The 17,003-nt window shown below is 33.3% G+C and overlaps 1 pseudogene across 1 annotated transcript; it reads right to left on the bottom strand.

Moving 5' to 3' along the window:
- Nucleotides 1-13,815: 13,815 nt before the first annotated feature.
- Nucleotides 13,816-15,510, bottom strand: LOC144548217 (3-ketoacyl-CoA synthase 3 pseudogene; annotated as a pseudogene). The gene has a single exon (XR_013509288.1). The product of XR_013509288.1 is annotated as a 3-ketoacyl-CoA synthase 3 pseudogene (transcript).
- Nucleotides 15,511-17,003: the final 1,493 nt, after the last annotated feature.

Raw genomic sequence — 17,003 nt, 5'->3', positions numbered from 1 at the left:
TTCCTCGTCTACGCTAAATAACTGGTATTTTTCTGTTGAGCCAGGTGGTGCCGTGTTCAAACGAGCCTTGATTGTCAGATCGAACTGACTAGGGAGCAAATGAATGCTAACATATATATGTTTTCTTAGCTCATGAAGACTGGTTGAATTAGTAACAGGAAATGTGCAGGTCGGTGCGTTTGAAATTTCGCGTCCATAATAAACATTTATTATCACTTGAGACATTATCTGAACAAAAAAAATTCACAATCAATAATCGATATCATTTTCAATTTTACAACCTAAAATAAACTTATTTATACAAAAAGAAAAAATTACTTACTACAATTACTTATACTACAAAAAGAAAAAAAGTATACATAAACCCTTTATTTATACTACAATTACTACATAAACCATAAATAAATAATCCAAAAATTACTACATTCATCTACACTAAAAAAAACTACATGCATATACACTAAAAAAAACTACATGCATATACACTACAAAAAACTACATGCACATAAATCATGCATCTACATAAAACATGCAAATAAATAAATCATCAAACAATTACTACATGCATACTAAAAAAACCTACATGCAAATAAATTACTACATAAACTATTTTTTTATACTACAATTACAACATAAATGTAACCACTAGTGGAAAAACTGAAATCAGGATCGGCCTATTTGGATCGGATGTATGAACTAACCGATACTAATACCTATCTGAATCGGTTTTATCAATAAAACCGATACTAAAAGCTAATGAAAACACAGCACGTGAACTAATTGAATCGGTTCCTAGTTAAGAACCGATCCAGATAGTATCTGGATCGGTTCTAAGCTAAGAACCGATCCTAATACTTGATAATTAGGATCGGTTCTTAGCTTAGAACCGATCCAGATACTATCAGCATCGGTTCTTAACTAGGAACCGATCCTGATACTTTTTTTTTTCAAAGATGGTTCTGCAAAAAAAAAAAAAATATTAATAATAGTATCAGGATCGGTTGTTTATAAACAACCGATCCTGATACTATTTTTTTTTTTTTAAAAGTTGGTTCTGCAAAAAAAAAAAAAAAAAAAAGTATCAGCATCGGTTGTTTATAAACAACCGATGCTGATACTTTTTTTTTTTTTTTTTGTAGAACAAACTTTTAAAAAAAAAATAGTATCAGCATCGGTTGTTTATAAACAACCGATGCTGATATTTTTTTTTTTTTTTTTTTTTTGCAGAACAAACTTGTAAAAAAAAAAATAGTATCAGCATCGGTTGTTTATAAACAACCGATGCTGATATTTTTTTTTTTTATTTATTTATTTTTTTTTTTTTGCAGAACCAACTTTTAAAAAAAAAATAAAATAGTATCAGCATCGGTTGTTTATAAACAACCGTTCCAGATAGTCTATTTTAGGTTTTTATTTTTCCGCGCTCATCCCTTCTCTCCTTGCGGTTCTCCATTATTCAAAATTACAACTCTCTCAACTCCTTGTCTCCTCTAGCCGCCAGTCTCCTCCTCTCCCTCCATCTTGCCGTCTCCTCTCAGTCCGATCGGCTCAATAAAAAGAGTGCTCGGTGCTCAACGCAAGTGTGCTCGGCGCAATAAATCCACTCACTCGCTCGGTGCTCGGTGCTCGGTGCTTGGTGCTCGGTGCTCGGTGCTTGGTGCTCGGCCCTCTCCTCTCAGTCCGCTCGCCTCTCAGTTTAGGTAAATTTGCTAGATTAGTTTTGCTAGTTTAAGTAATTTCAAATTATCAAATCAATTCAATTCGGTTTCAAATCAATTCGGTTTCATTTAAATCAATTCGGCTAGTTTAGTTTTGGATTGAAATTACATGAGATGGTATTATGTTTTATCAAATCAATCCGGTTTCAATTCTTTGGGTACCATAAATCCTAAAAGAATAATATTGCAATTTTGCAGAACCAACAAAAAAAAAAAATAGTATCAGCATCGGTTGTTTATAAACAACCGATGCTGATACTTTTTTTTTTTTTTTTTTTTTTTTTTTTTTGCAGAACCAACTTTGAAAAAAAAAAAAAAATAGTATCAGCATCGGTTGTTTATAAACAACCGATGCTGATAGTATCAGTGTCGCCTTCATCAGGATCGGTTGTTTAACCGATACTAATATGCGTATATAACCGATGCTGATTCCATATTTTCCACTAGTGAACGCCACGTAAATTTAAGTTAAGGTATAAATTAAACTATATTTAATTATATTAGTTAAATGCATTAGTAGACCAAAATAGACTTGAGTCCAATTAATTTCCTACCGTCCATATTTTATAATATGCCTTCAGCCCAACCTAATTAATTAATTTTCTAAGAGCCCATATTTCATTAATTAAATTTCAGCCCATAACTATATATCTTCCTGCTTAAATCACTTAAAACCTTTTCACGCCTCCTGTATGTGTTTATCCCTTTCTATGCGCCTCTACAGAGAAAACCCTTCTTTTTATTTTAATACCTGATATATTTCTTCCTTCTCTGTTCTCACATCAACCCGTCCTTTCACCTATTCAAAGAAAATAATTAAACACATTATCTCTCTATGTTCTCTGTTTAAAGCCTCTTCAAGTCCACTGCTGTTGTATCTTCCTTTCTTCTAGGTATATCTAAATTGTCTTATCTACTAGGTATCTAATTTGTCTTTTTCGTTAATTAGCATATGCTGTAGTTCTTAATTTCTACAAAATATCTCAATTTTTATGATTCTATTCACATGTATTTCATCCTTATAATTTTTTTGTCATTTCGTTACTGTAATAGATCATATCCATTAATTATTTACTCTTTTGCGTTTTATTCATAATCACTTTAATGTTATATCAACTTTTTGTTTATCAAATATAGTCTCTGTTATAACTAAGCATACAAACGTATTTTATAGTTAATTGTAATTTTATAATTTCGTATCTAACTTCTTTAAAATTTTCTAGATTTTGATTATTTATTTAATTTCTAATTTGGTATTTCAATGAATTTAAATTTATTATCAATCATTTTTAAATAATGAAACAGTAAGAAATTTATTAATTAGAAACTATATTAATTAAAGTTGAATTAAATAAATTAGGTTCGGGAATAGAGATTGAGGAACGTGACGAACGTGAAGAGTACGCTCGAGGAACCTACGAAATTCAAGGTGCGGTGTATTTCCTGGATAGTTGTTAAATTACTTTACCGTTTGGTTAAATATTTATTTTTATAGTTTTGTGATGAATGGTACATTTGGAAATCTAAGGAAAGATGCCATGATTGTTATTGAAATGGATTTTTGAAATGAACATGATATATGTGAATAGAAAAGGCTAGAATACAATAAGTGAACAGGGGCCGATATGTTTTACATATCGGGATGTATACATTGGGTCCGGTGTTCGACTAGATCCCTCGTTAACGTGATTGTAGGCGAAAGCGGTCCTGTCACGGGTCAAAACTTAGCGGAAAGCCGGATGCACCGTCTAATGAGACAGTCAAGACCTAGCGGAAAGCCGGATGCACCGCCTAGTGAGACAACCAAGACTTAGCGGAAAGCTGGATGCACCGCTTAGTCAGGCAAAAGAAATGTGAATTAAAAAGGAAAAATAGATGTTTTTGATTAAATAACTAAATTGGTGCATCATTGGATAGATTTCATTAATTGAATTTGAATGAGAAATTTATATTTGATATCTAAAGTTAATTTCACAAAGATCCGGGCTGGAACTAAAAATCCGCACGGAGAGTTTTTGTTTGAGCTCTCATCCGTACCACTTTATTTATGTGGGTTCCAGGTGACGAAGACAGCGTGGCTAGGCGAGGTGAAGAGTAAAATGAGATGGCAAAGCGAGGATAAACTATTATATTGCCACTTTGTTTATTTTGTTTGTTTGAATACATATAATGAATATGGTTATGAGACATTTATATAATAACCATGTCCATTTATGTCCTTTGTATCAAAATACTTGTGTGATTTATATATAGATTTGTGGCAGTATATATATTTTATTAAAATTTTATTGATGATGTGTGTAACATGCTCACGCCTTACGTATAAATACGTGGCGGGTTGTCGTGGGATGTGACATAAAAAAAAACTACATGCATATACACTACAAAAAACTACATGCATATACACTACAAAAAACTACATGCACATAAACCATGCATCTACATAAACACATGCAAATAAATAAATCATCAAACAATTACTACATGCATACTAAAAAAACATACATGCAAATAAATTACTACATAAACTATTTTTTTATACTACAATTACAACATAAACCATTTATACTAATAAAAAAATACACATAAACTATTTATACTACAAAAAAGAAAAAAATTATACATAAACCATTTATTTATACTACAATTACTACATAAACCATTTATACTACATAAACAATCTATTCTACTCATTTATTCGTAATTACGGATTATTTATCAAAAATAAAAGAATTAAATACATACTTAACGAAATTTGTAGATCTGAAGCTCTTTTTGTTCCTCTTTCAAAAATATACAAACTTATGTAATTAAAAAAAATAAACACACTAATTATGAGAGTACAAAAAAAAATTTAGATGAAGGAAGGAAGAAAGAAAGAAGAGAGAAGATGAAAAAAATGGGGAAGAGTGCATCTCTGACTCGACGAGGAAGAAGCATGAGGTACGGTTTGAGGCAAAAAAAACAAATAGGGACCGGGCCGTGAGGTTCCCACGGTCTTGATTTCAATTTGGGTAGACCGTGTGGTTCCCACGGTCTGTATAAAATTTGCGGATCTTCTGTGGCAATTTTCGTGAAAGTGTGGAAAAATAAAATAAAAAATAAAAAATTTGCAAGACTGTGTGGTTCTCACGGTCTGGAAAAAAAAATTTAGAGACTGTGGGAACCCCACGGTCTTTATGCTTTTTGAAAAAAAAAAGTAATCATATTGGTTCCGTAACATTAATTTTTTGAATTATGGTTTATGAAAAACATCCAACGGTTCCTGTCTCCTGCAAACCATTCTGCCCCCCCCTCTCTGCACCAAAAACAGAAGTCATTTGCAAAAAGAAGAGAAATCTCCAATGGGACCCACAAAGATGACGATATGTGTGGGAAGTATAAAAGTATTAGAATTCATGGAATTGCAACTCTCCCAGGCTTTCACACAAGTGGAAAAACAAGAAGCTGACAACAAAAAAGAAACACTCAGAGAAAGCAACATGGGGCAAGCTACTTTAGACGTGGGCTCTATTTGCACCATGAATAAAAATATTGCAAGAGGCAAATGTGAACAGGGAATTCAAAGCAATATATCTCCCAAAGAGGGTCTCTTAATTGTAAAAAGGGCCTTAAACCAAAGCCCAATAGCCGAAATATTAATCCAAGCCTTTATGAACCCAATTACTCTACTCAACAACCCTAACAGACAGCAGACTCACCCATCTTCTTAAATTCACCATCTTACCCGACAATACACACGCAAACAGCAAAATTTGCAAAGGTCAGGTTTGGTGGACTTGGGTTACAAAGGTCCGGCATACACATGGACCAACAAGCAAGACACGTCAAGGGCAATTTTCGAAAGACTGGATCGAGCAGTCGCAACTTTGCAATGGACAAAGGAACACCCTCATGCATTTGTAAACCATGTGCCAAGATTGAAAAGTGATCATTGTCCCATACTCCTACGAACCAAGAATAGACCTTTCAGTGAAAGGCGCTTTAAAATCGAAAACTGGTGGCAAAATGCGGAGGGTTTCAAGGATATGTGCAAAATAGAATAGATTAAATCAGTGGGCCAAAATTGGAATGAAAGAATGGGTCTGCTAAAAGAAGCAATGTCAAATTGGGCCAAAATGATTGATAGGCCGTAAAACAGGATCAAGGTAATAGAGCAGTGGATATATATATGAGGTGCAGCAAATTCCGGGATTAGAAGAGGCACTGATGAGTAAATATAACAAGGTTGAAGCCGAACTTGAAGAGTACTGGAAGCAGCGGGCACGAGTACCATAATACATCTTTTTTTCACGCAGTGGCAACACAGAGAAGAAGAGTTAACTACATCTCACATATTAAAAGGGAAGGTGGTACAACAGCAACTATCGAAGTGGATATTAGAAAGGAATTTGTAAAGTATTTCAAAGATCTCTACTGTCCCATACCCACACAAGGAACAACAGAGAACAATGGAAATTTCAAAATTTCAATCTAACAGAAGAACAGATGGTGCCAAAAAATGCTCAAAGAGGGCTTATTACAGCACCAACACTTTTTAGCATGGGACCCGATAAATAACCAGGACCCTATATATGGCATCACAGCCCGGTTTTTGCAAAATAATTGGGGCATATTCAAAGAGGAAATCTCGGCAGCAATAAAATCAACTTTCCAAATAGAGCAACTACATAGTCAGTGGCTAGCAAGTCACGTGGTGCTAATCCCAAAAACAGAGGAGCCTCAAACCCCAAAAGATTTCCGACCCATCACTATTGGCAATATCATATACCGGCTGCCGATAGTCCTCAATTTATTTTCAGATATAAAAGTTATGTTTTCAGATAATGACTTATGAAATAAAAAAATTTACACAATAAATAAATTACATTATTTTCGACCTTATATTAATTAACATCAAGTTCAAAAAGTTCACTGATTTAAGATAAATTTTAACATCGAAATAAAAATTTCCAAGTGCTTGACTCAAATTAAAATAAAATCAAAATACAATATTTTTTTATATGTATGTAGAAAAAATAATAAAAATTACCTCTAGTAATTTTATTATGTTATGAATTTTAAAGTTTTATTAGACTACTTTATAATAAAAATCAAGGTTCTAAATAGCGTTTATCGCGTTATAGCGGGGAGCCTCCAAAAAAAGCTATAGCGAATAGCATCGCTATAGCGAAAGCTATGCCACATAGCATTTTTTATTTTTATAAAAATTATATGATATATTTGTACTAAATATCAACATTATCTAGTCTCATAGAACAATAAATAATACCAAATTGATTAAAAAATTATAATATTCATATTGAACCAATACAAAGTCCAAATTGCGACTCAAAATATCCATAGTAATACTAATATCATAAACTATTGATCTTTTTCTATTCAAAATATCTTCAACATCATAACATAATTTATCTTTTTTTCTATTTAAATTTCAAAATAACCTAGAAATTGAAAAGAAAAAAAAACATACTTCTAGTAAAATAAACAGATGATCCTTGAAGAAATTCTTGTTAGTCCCTAAAATTTCCATAATTTACCAATTATTTATTTGATTTATCATCAGTTAAAAAAAACCAAGGACAAAATGAAAAATTTATTATAGCGGACTTGAATTTGATATAATGTAATATTCATCAAAATTAAACAATATCTTCAACATCTATTTATTTTAAAGCCCATATAAATTGAAAAAAAAGCTCATGTTGAATAGCGCGCGCTATTTCCGCTACACACTATGTGCTATAACGGACCGCTATTACCATTATAGCGTTCGTAGGTCAAATAGCGTGTTTTAATGCTATAACTTAGCGTTTAGGGTCCAAAAACGCTATAGCGCCACTATAGCGCGCTATTTAGAACACTGATAAAAATTAGTTTAGGGCTATCGGCGAATAAATTTTTAGGATCTTGGATGAAAAATAATCACAAACTAAAATAAAATAATATATATGTTATTGCACTATTTTGTAATAAAAAATAAATTTAGAGATATCGGCAAATAAACTTCTAGGATCTTCGGTGAAAAATAACCATAAAATAAAATAATATATATCTAATTAGACTTCTTTGTAATAAAAATTAATTTAGGGTTATCGGCGAATAAACTACTAGAGTCTTCGGTGAAAAATAATCATAAAATAAAATAATATATATCTAATTAGACTTCTTTGTAAAACAAATTAATTTAGAGTTATCGGCGAATAAACTATTAGGATTTTCGGTGAAAAATAACCATAAAATAAAATAATATATATCTAATTAGACTTCTTGGTAATACAAATTAATTAAAGTTATTGGCGAATAAATCACTAGAGTCTTTGGTAATAACCATAAAATAAAATAATATATTATATATTAAAATTAATTCGCGTAGATGCGTATACTTTGAGATTCTCCTGTTCAATTAAAGTTAGTATCCTTTGGTCATGATAAACAACAACGGCCAGAATATTTTTTTACAAAATTTCCGTGATAGACATCAACGGCCAGCTCCAGATTTTATTTTAAATTATATCGGTAATTTTTTTTTTAGCTAGCCGTGATAGTCCATAATGTTCTCTAGACGTTATGAACTATCACGTTTTTTTTTACAAATCAAATTGTTACGAAATGCTTCCTCATTATGGATATTTATTTATTTATTTTTCTATTAATAAAAATTTCGGTGAATTCCAGTGTGAGCGGAGGCGGGGATCTCCTCGAGGAAATAATGAGAGGTGTGCTCAACTGTGAATCCGACGAGCTGAGTCGATCGGCAATCAGAAAGAGGATGTGATCGTGGCAGAGGTTAGATGGCTGATGATCTGACGAGGAGACGGCGGCCGTCTGGTGAGGTAAGGAGAGGTCGGAGATCAGTGTCGTGTCGAGTCATAGAGCTCCGTCTCAGGTGACGAGGTGCGTACTTCTACAGACCTCGATCTCAAAGTCAGCAGTGCGCTGCGTCAGAGAAGTCAACGACGGAGATATGTACGAGTCTGATTCGAAGCAGAGAGAGTGCACGGTTTGGGCCTCAATCCTCTTTGGCTCGATCTGGATCGGTGCTTGGCGATCTCTTCTGGTGTTCTTGATCTTGTTTGATTCTTGAACTGGTCTGATGCGATACTGGTTACCGATCTGTTTTTTTTTTTCTCGTTTTCTTGATCTGTTGGAAGAAAGGAATAGGAGATGAGATTAGAGGGAATAAGATAGATCTGTGGAGAGAGAGTTGGATAAGAAGAATAAAGAGTAAAATAGAGAGGTTTAGACTAGAATAGAGAGGAATACAACGGGTTTATTTCTGGGAAAAAAAAACTGTATAAGGTGGAATAAGGGATTAGATTTGAGGTACAATTTCGGAATAGGCGCAAGTCTAATTCCAGCTTACCAAAGCTCTGATATCATAAAGGATTTTATAAAAGAGATAATTTGTATTAATCTTGTGTGTTTAAGTACAATGACATGACACTTATTTATAGTCTTAATTAAGATACAATCATACACAACTCCACTAAACATCTCTTACCTACCGCTATTACAATGCTAATCAACTCTTATAATTCGCACCTACTATTATCTCCAATACAATATATTTGATCCTCTATTAGATTGCTATTTTCTCCTGGTAGCAATCCAAATGGAGGTCAGGTCAACAAGTCACAATGTAATGTCTGGATGCAATTTTTTCAGAAAAAAAAAAAGATTACTAGAATAGCTCGTAAAAAAAAGAAAAAGAAAAAGAATAGTATAGAATGTAGCATTTGACAAAAAAGTATAGGGGTCTTGAATTCCATGTTCTAGAATTGATCGATGTCTTACCAGTTCAGATAGTCATAGTAGCCACTGACTAGTTGTGCTTTTTTTTATAAATGGAAAGTTTGTATTTAGTAATAAAATAACACTCATATTCCACAATGTCAACAATATTGAAAGAGACACATAATTAAGACGCTACACGTTGTAGCCATGGACAGTATTCTGATAACATTTGCAAATTCTATATCTTGTTTCGAGAAGATATGGTTATTAGATATGCTGGGCCAGGTACTTCAATAGGAAAAGTTGTTTTAAGGGTCAAGACTTTAATTAGAGTCAAAAATTGCTTTATTTCACTTTGAAAACTGCTATATCTACTTTCTAACATAAAATGTACGCAATTTTTAAAACAAAAGGCTCGTTGACTATATCTGCAATTTGAAGCTCCATACACATTACATACACTAGTACAAAAAACCCTTTCACCGACCCTTAACCACCGACTGTTTTAAGGGAAGCATCAGTGTTGCTCATACTACACTGACTCTTTTATTAAATAACAGTCAGCGTTGTTGTTCAACACTGACACTTTAAAAAGAGTCAGTGTTGGTTATCAACACTAACGGTTTAAAAAAAACAGTCAGTGTTAGTTGTCAACACTAACGGTTTTTAAAGCGTCAGTGTTGAACACCAACACTCACGGTTTTTAAAGCGTCAGTGTTGGTACTCAATACTGACGCTTTAAAAATAGTCAGTGTTGATAACCAACACTGACTGTTTTTTAAAAACCGTGAGTGTTGGTGTTCAACACTGACGCTTTAAAAACTGCCAGTGTTGACAACTAACACTGACTATTTTTTTTATAAACCGTCAGTGTTGAACACCCACACTGACTGCTTTTAAAGCGTCAGTGTTGATCACCAACACTGACGCTTTAAAAACAGTCAGTGTTGGTGTTCAACACTGACTATTTTTTTAAAAACCGTCAGTGTTAATAACCAACACTGACTGTTTTTAGAGCGTCAGTGTTGAACACCAACACTGACTGTTTTTTTAAAAACCGTTAGTATTGAGAAATAAATCCTGTAATTATGCTAGTATCTAGTCCTAAACCAAGCGCACATACATATATATGAGAAATGATTTACTGTTTAATTTGACATATCATCACCATAATTTTTGTGTGTTAATTTAAATTTCAAGTTTTTAAAAATGTTCTTGAATCTTTTATAATCTTCTTGTATATCACATGGAGTATTTGTGAATTAAAAATTATAAAATATGGAGTTTACTTGATACCGGATCAAAGGGTAAAAATATCAATATACATATTTAACTATCACTAACCTTGGATTTTTTCTGTTATGTTGATGTTATAATAAAGAAACTCTAATTTTTTAACAATATGCCTTACTTGTGGTATTCAACAAGATCAGTATTTTCGACTTGTCATTTGGAGCGTAAAACAAAATTATTAATGTAGCATTAGGTGTTGTCATGATGAACGTGGCATCGAAATTCAATTCGTGAAAAATAATAATAATAATACGAGTAATGAGCTGGAACCTGATCGAATTCAATTCTTCTCTGCTCATTGCGCCACTCAGACTATTTTCTTATCCGAATCTCATACCAAAAGCCAAAGGCTAGCACTCTTGGACTTGCCAAATCTGATTTATAACTAATTGGGACTTATAAAGTAATTTATAAATAATTTATTAGGGTTGAATTTTTATTTAAAAATAATAATTTATGTGTATTATGTGAATTTTATTTAACAATTATATTTATTTATCATATTTTTGTTTGTTTCATTTTTCATTCTATTTTACATTTTTTCCTTAATTTTTTTTTCAAATATCATAATTAAAAATATGATATTTTGGTTTGAACATTTCATTGAACACATGTAATACATTAATTTATTTAATAAAATCAAGTTAAAACTTAAAATCTTTCAAGTTTTTACAAATACGAATTTAATAATTAGAAGATAATGCAAGAAGACGGAGAATCCTAAAGAAAATCACAAGTTATATGAAATGTGATTTCAACCGGAATTTTGCGTCTGTTGACAAATTTTATAAGGGAATCCAATTAAATAATATGATAATTTAATTTATGTTAAACAAAATAAAAATAAAAATATGTTAATTAGAAACTTAGAATTTTGTAAATTTAAATTGTAGATAGATCTCATGTTAGTCTTGAGAGGAAAGTGAAATTAATTTCACTTGAATATTTAAAAATAAATTGTTATGGATGTATAACTATTTGAGAATAAAAATTTGTGCATTGTGTATATTTTGTAAGATATTTAATAATTAAGTTTAATTGTTTAAATTGAATTTATAGATGCAATAAATATTTTATCGTTGTAATTCATAAAATATAAAAATAGGATTGGAATTATATTTGGTAATTAAGAGAGGAAATAGAGTACGCCACAACATTGTGGGTTCAGATGCAAGTTCCAAATCTAGACTTAGGTTGTGTACAATGAGGGGGTCGGGGTGACTCAGGTCAGATCTGACTCCACCAATGGGTCAAGATGACCCAAACACAATCTAACCCAATTAAGCACACAATATATTAGATCCAAATTTCATGAAATTATTTTAATCTTTTTTCTGGATTTTATTGGTTGTTCAAGTTCATTATTTTGGTATTACCATATGTTACTTAATTTTTTTCCTTCTTTAGGCAAATAACAATATGCAACGAAGAAGTTTAATATGCGGCACTGAAACATGTTGATTTAATTTTAATATAATTATAGTTTTCATATAAAAAATTTACTTATGAATTTAATCATGATTGTTTAGGCATTTGCTGAGGAGGCTAAAGTGAGATATGAGAAAGCCGTATTAAAAGTTGTTGATCTGGTATACGTTATTCCTTTATTATTGTTTAAATTTGAACATCCAAAGTTTTTTACCATGAAAGAATGGTGTTTGTTTAATTCATTTTATTATTTTTTATATTTTGTAACATGAGTATGCTGCTGAAGATGAATAATATGAAGAGAAGATGAAGAAAGAGAACTTCCTCTTTTATTTTTCCATTGCCAACAGGATAATGTGTTATCACATCGCATCTATACTTTTCTGAAATATAGTACATTACACAACACCTTTGCAGATAGGCAAAAATGTATCGCACAATGTAACGTACTCATCTCATGTAGGCTAACAACTTCATAATATCGTTGCAAATGTAAATTGATACTTTCATCTTTCTATACAGTTTTTGTTCCACCTATCATTATTCTAACTTTCTATATAGTTTTTGTTCTGCCTCTGTACCACACCGTTTACGACTTATCAAATCGCAAGTAATTCATATAACATGTCAGGACTGTCACTGCCGAAGCAAAGCGAGGCTGCCATCTAATTATTTATAAATTCTGAACAAATTTTTGAAAATCTTAAAAGTTTAATAGGTCAAGATGGGAAAAGCTCAATTGGGCATCGAAAAGGCTAGGGAAGAGAGGATCAACTCAAACACGGAGAGAATGAAACAACTTGGCATTCACACACGGTTTATCGAATATGAAGAAGATTGATCCAACGAGGAAGAGAAGGGTTGAAATGTCGAGTGAAGAGCAAGGTGTGGTTGGAGAAGGCAGCAACCCTCGAAATCATTGTGGTTCCAAACTGTGTTTTCTATTTACAAGACATGTAATGCTTTGTAAATTTTGTTATATTTGCATATTTTGTTCATATTTTAGTTGTATATTTTGTTCATATTTGTCATGTAAATTTTGTTATAGTGTGTTTTTTGGTGAATGAATCTATTATGTTGTATGTTTTTTGGTGAATGATATTATGTTATCTAAATTATTCGTATGATATATTGTTTAACATCAATAAATGTTAAATAGTAATATATGGCTAGCAAAAATATGGAGGCTAGCCCAAATATAAACAGAACTATGCCGAAATTTTTATATCAACACTGACGGTTATAAAGCTAACAATGACTGTTTTTAATATCTATACTGACGTTTTTAACATCAACACCGACTATTTTTAAAGCGCCAGTGTTGAACACCAACACTGACGCTCTAAAAACAGTCAGTGTTGATGTTCAACACTGACTCTTTTTAAAGCGTCAATGTTGAATACCAACACTGGCTGTTTTTAGAGCGTCAGTAAAAGGTAACCTTCACTGGCGCCGGCTTTACTGACGCCGCTATAACAGTCGGTGTAGGGGTATTTGAACAGTCGGTGCAGAGATTTTTTGTACTATTACATACAGCAAAAAAATTATTAAACAAGTTATCTTTGCAGAGAGCTCCAATATTGATTTTAAACAACAGTATAGAAAGAAAAAAGAACAAAGGAAAATACATCTCTAACAAAAATTAAAGGAATAATAAATACTTCATTTAATACATGACAGACAATATTGACAGATAATATTGCAGGACCATAGAAACAAACTATCTCAGTAGCAAAGTATGGTGTACCTATCACTTTTTCTCTAATCAATGCATGACTTTCCAGTGGTAAAAATAAATTTGTATCTGTTAAAACTTAAAACTTCACATATCCTTTTTATGGTTTATTGTTTTTTCTTTCTTACCAAGGTGATTGTTTAAATTCCTCAATCCTTTTTTCCTTGTCAAAAGTTTCCTCTGTATCCTCGTTGACCCATGCATACTTCTCTAAGTAAGGGTTAACTAGGGTTTGTGGGGGGTAATCTTTGATACAGTCCTCCCAAACATCACCATCTCCCAGATCTCTACACACCTCCCAAAGACAACTGTTGCACTTGAACCCTGAACCAAAACTGATCATAAGCACTCTATCATTTCTTTTCAATCTCTTTTTTGCCTCCATGTACCCCAACACATACCATATGCTACTTGCCGACGTGTTACCCCACCGGTGCAATGTCATTCTTGCTGGTTCTACATCGTATTCACTCAGCCTCAGAGCACGCCCGACAGCATCAATCACTGCGGTGCCACCGGTATGCAAGCAAAAGTGATCTACCCCTGACTTGAAGTCGATTTGAGCCACCAATGTGTTGAGCTTGGTATTTCGTTGAACCACCTTTTGCTTCACTATGCGGTAGACTAACAGTGCCATTTCACGATACGGGAGGACTTTAGGCATGAGACGCTTCAAATTTTGTGAAAAAGCATGTACCGCGGATTTTGGGAGGCTCTTGCTTAGGTGCACACCAACCCGACCCATGTCATCTTCTTTCTGTACAGCGCTATTGAATGCATCATCATTTGCCCCGATGTGAGTCCGAACAAGGCACTTGAGCCTCATCTTGGATCGAGACCGCATTGCAGGGTCATTTGTTAATAGCATAACTGACCCGCCACATCGAAAAAGGCAATTACCAAGCATCATTGATCTGTCATTGCCGGAATACCAGTTAGGGCTAATCGATTCTGACGTGACGACCACTGCTACGGTCTTTTTTCCAGATTTGAAGATGTTTTGCACCACATCAATGGCTACCAAGGTTGCACTACACCCCATGGAAGACAGATTGTATGTCTTCACATCCTCCCGCATGTTGTACCGGTGCACAATTCGTGAAGCTAGGGAAGGGGCAGGACAGAAAGTGGAAATGTTAACAACCAGGACATCCACATCGCTCGGCGAGATATTTGTTTTCACAAATAAATCACGAATCGTGACGTCCAAAAATTCATCCATTTCTTGTATGGAATCATCAAGCGTCGGTGATTCTTCACGTCCTTCGATGATGTTTCTCGGGCCATACGTTCTTTCACCGATACCTGAGCTAACAACCACCTTTAGTAAGAACTTGTATTCTACCAAACCAAGGGTCTTGTTGCGCTCTATTATTTCACCGCATTTTCGGGTGGTGATTTCCCAGTCCGATGATGGCTTGAAGCACACATAGTCTACCAAGTAGCAATTTGTGGAGCGTTTGAGGATGTAGGACTTGTAGAGAAGGTATAGTGAATAGAGGAGAAATAAAACAGTGAGGGTGGCCAAAACTTCCATCAAATAAAATCTCTGTGTGATCTCGCTGTCTTTATAATTTTTGTGTTTTCTTTTCTTTTGAGAGAGAGAGAGAGAGAGATAGCTCAATGTGTCGTGCTCTTTAAATACAACTCAAATTACTGAGTTGCTGGAAATGAAGAGTTACATAATGAATAGGATTTGAGCATGATATATATATAATATATTGTTTGGTTTTGAATTAATAATAATACGTACGTACAGGTATTATATAAGTGGAATATAATATCCATGTTCCTATTAAATTTGATTGTGACATCTTTCGCTCGGCTCGTAGTACCCGATTGCTTCTCTGGTTGCAACAATCGTGTTGGAATTTCTTTGCTTTAATGAGTAACAGTACTTGTAATGTGTGATTTCGTAAATTCGTAATACAGGAAATACCTTTTTGCTAAATTAATTTTATCACTGAAACTAAAAGAAATCAAGAGATGCTTGCAACATTTTTTTCTTTTTTCTGGGAGTAGAATTATAGTATTCTTGAGTTGGCCAAGTCTTTTTGATGAACTTAACTCTATGATCTATAGAATTAGTTTGACAAACGACGTAATATGTTAAAATCAATGTACGTACATGTTTTTGCATTCAAAATTTATAAATTTAAGAATTAATTTAGTATAAAGTCAAACGGTCAGAAATGATGAAAAATGAAAGTATTAAAATTAATTTATAAAAAATAAAATTGACGCTTGACTTCAATACAACAGAAAAGAGCATCAGCGACTATATCAGCGGCTGGTGCTGACACCGGTCACTGATGCTCAATTTCTCAAAAAAAAAGGAATTTCACTCAAAGGTTTTTTTTCTTTTATCACTGAAATTTTGGGATTAAAAAAAACGCCAATGACCTTTCTTCTCCGCGCGCCATAACCTCAAACCCTTCTCCGCTAATACGAAATCGATCGCGAAAACCCCAAACCTCTCTCTTCTCCAAAATCGATCGCCATAACCTCAAACCTCTCTCTTCTCCAAAATCAATCGCCTCTTCCTCCTCCTTCTCCGTGCGCCATAACCCCAAACCTCCGGTGCCGATCGCCTCTATCTCCTCCGACGCCTCTCCCTCCTCCGGTGCCTCTCAAATGGCTTCTCTCCACTGTCTGTCGTCGTCTCTCTCCTCCCAGGGCATCACCGTCTTTTCTCCAGTTTCACTGAATTAAATTGACATCAGCAACAAGTTACATGCCTTTTCTATAAAATCAAATAGTGAAGGGTTTTATTATCTGAGATATATTTTATTTTTTATTGAAATGATTTTTGAAAATGATTGTTGACCCCTCTATATTTAAATCAGCCCCTGTTGAGATATTCCACTATGAAAATCAGTTATATGATAAATGTCAATACCATATAATGCAACATAGATAATTGATTTTGATTGGATTTTCTGAAATTGAGTAATGAAAATTTGCTACCACCAAAATACAATTTGGAATAATAGCAGACGATGGGATGTTGGCTTTGTGTCTACTGTGTTGCAATAATTTAGTCAAAAAGAAACTTGAAATGCAGCTGGATGAATCTTCTCTAAACTGAAATT

The sequence above is a fragment of the Carex rostrata genome, chromosome 32 (assembly GCF_964058835.1).
Source record: "Carex rostrata chromosome 32, lpCarRost1.2, whole genome shotgun sequence".
NCBI classification, from domain to species: domain Eukaryota; kingdom Viridiplantae; phylum Streptophyta; class Magnoliopsida; order Poales; family Cyperaceae; genus Carex; species Carex rostrata.
This window is presented reverse-complemented; position numbering and strand designations above follow the sequence as displayed.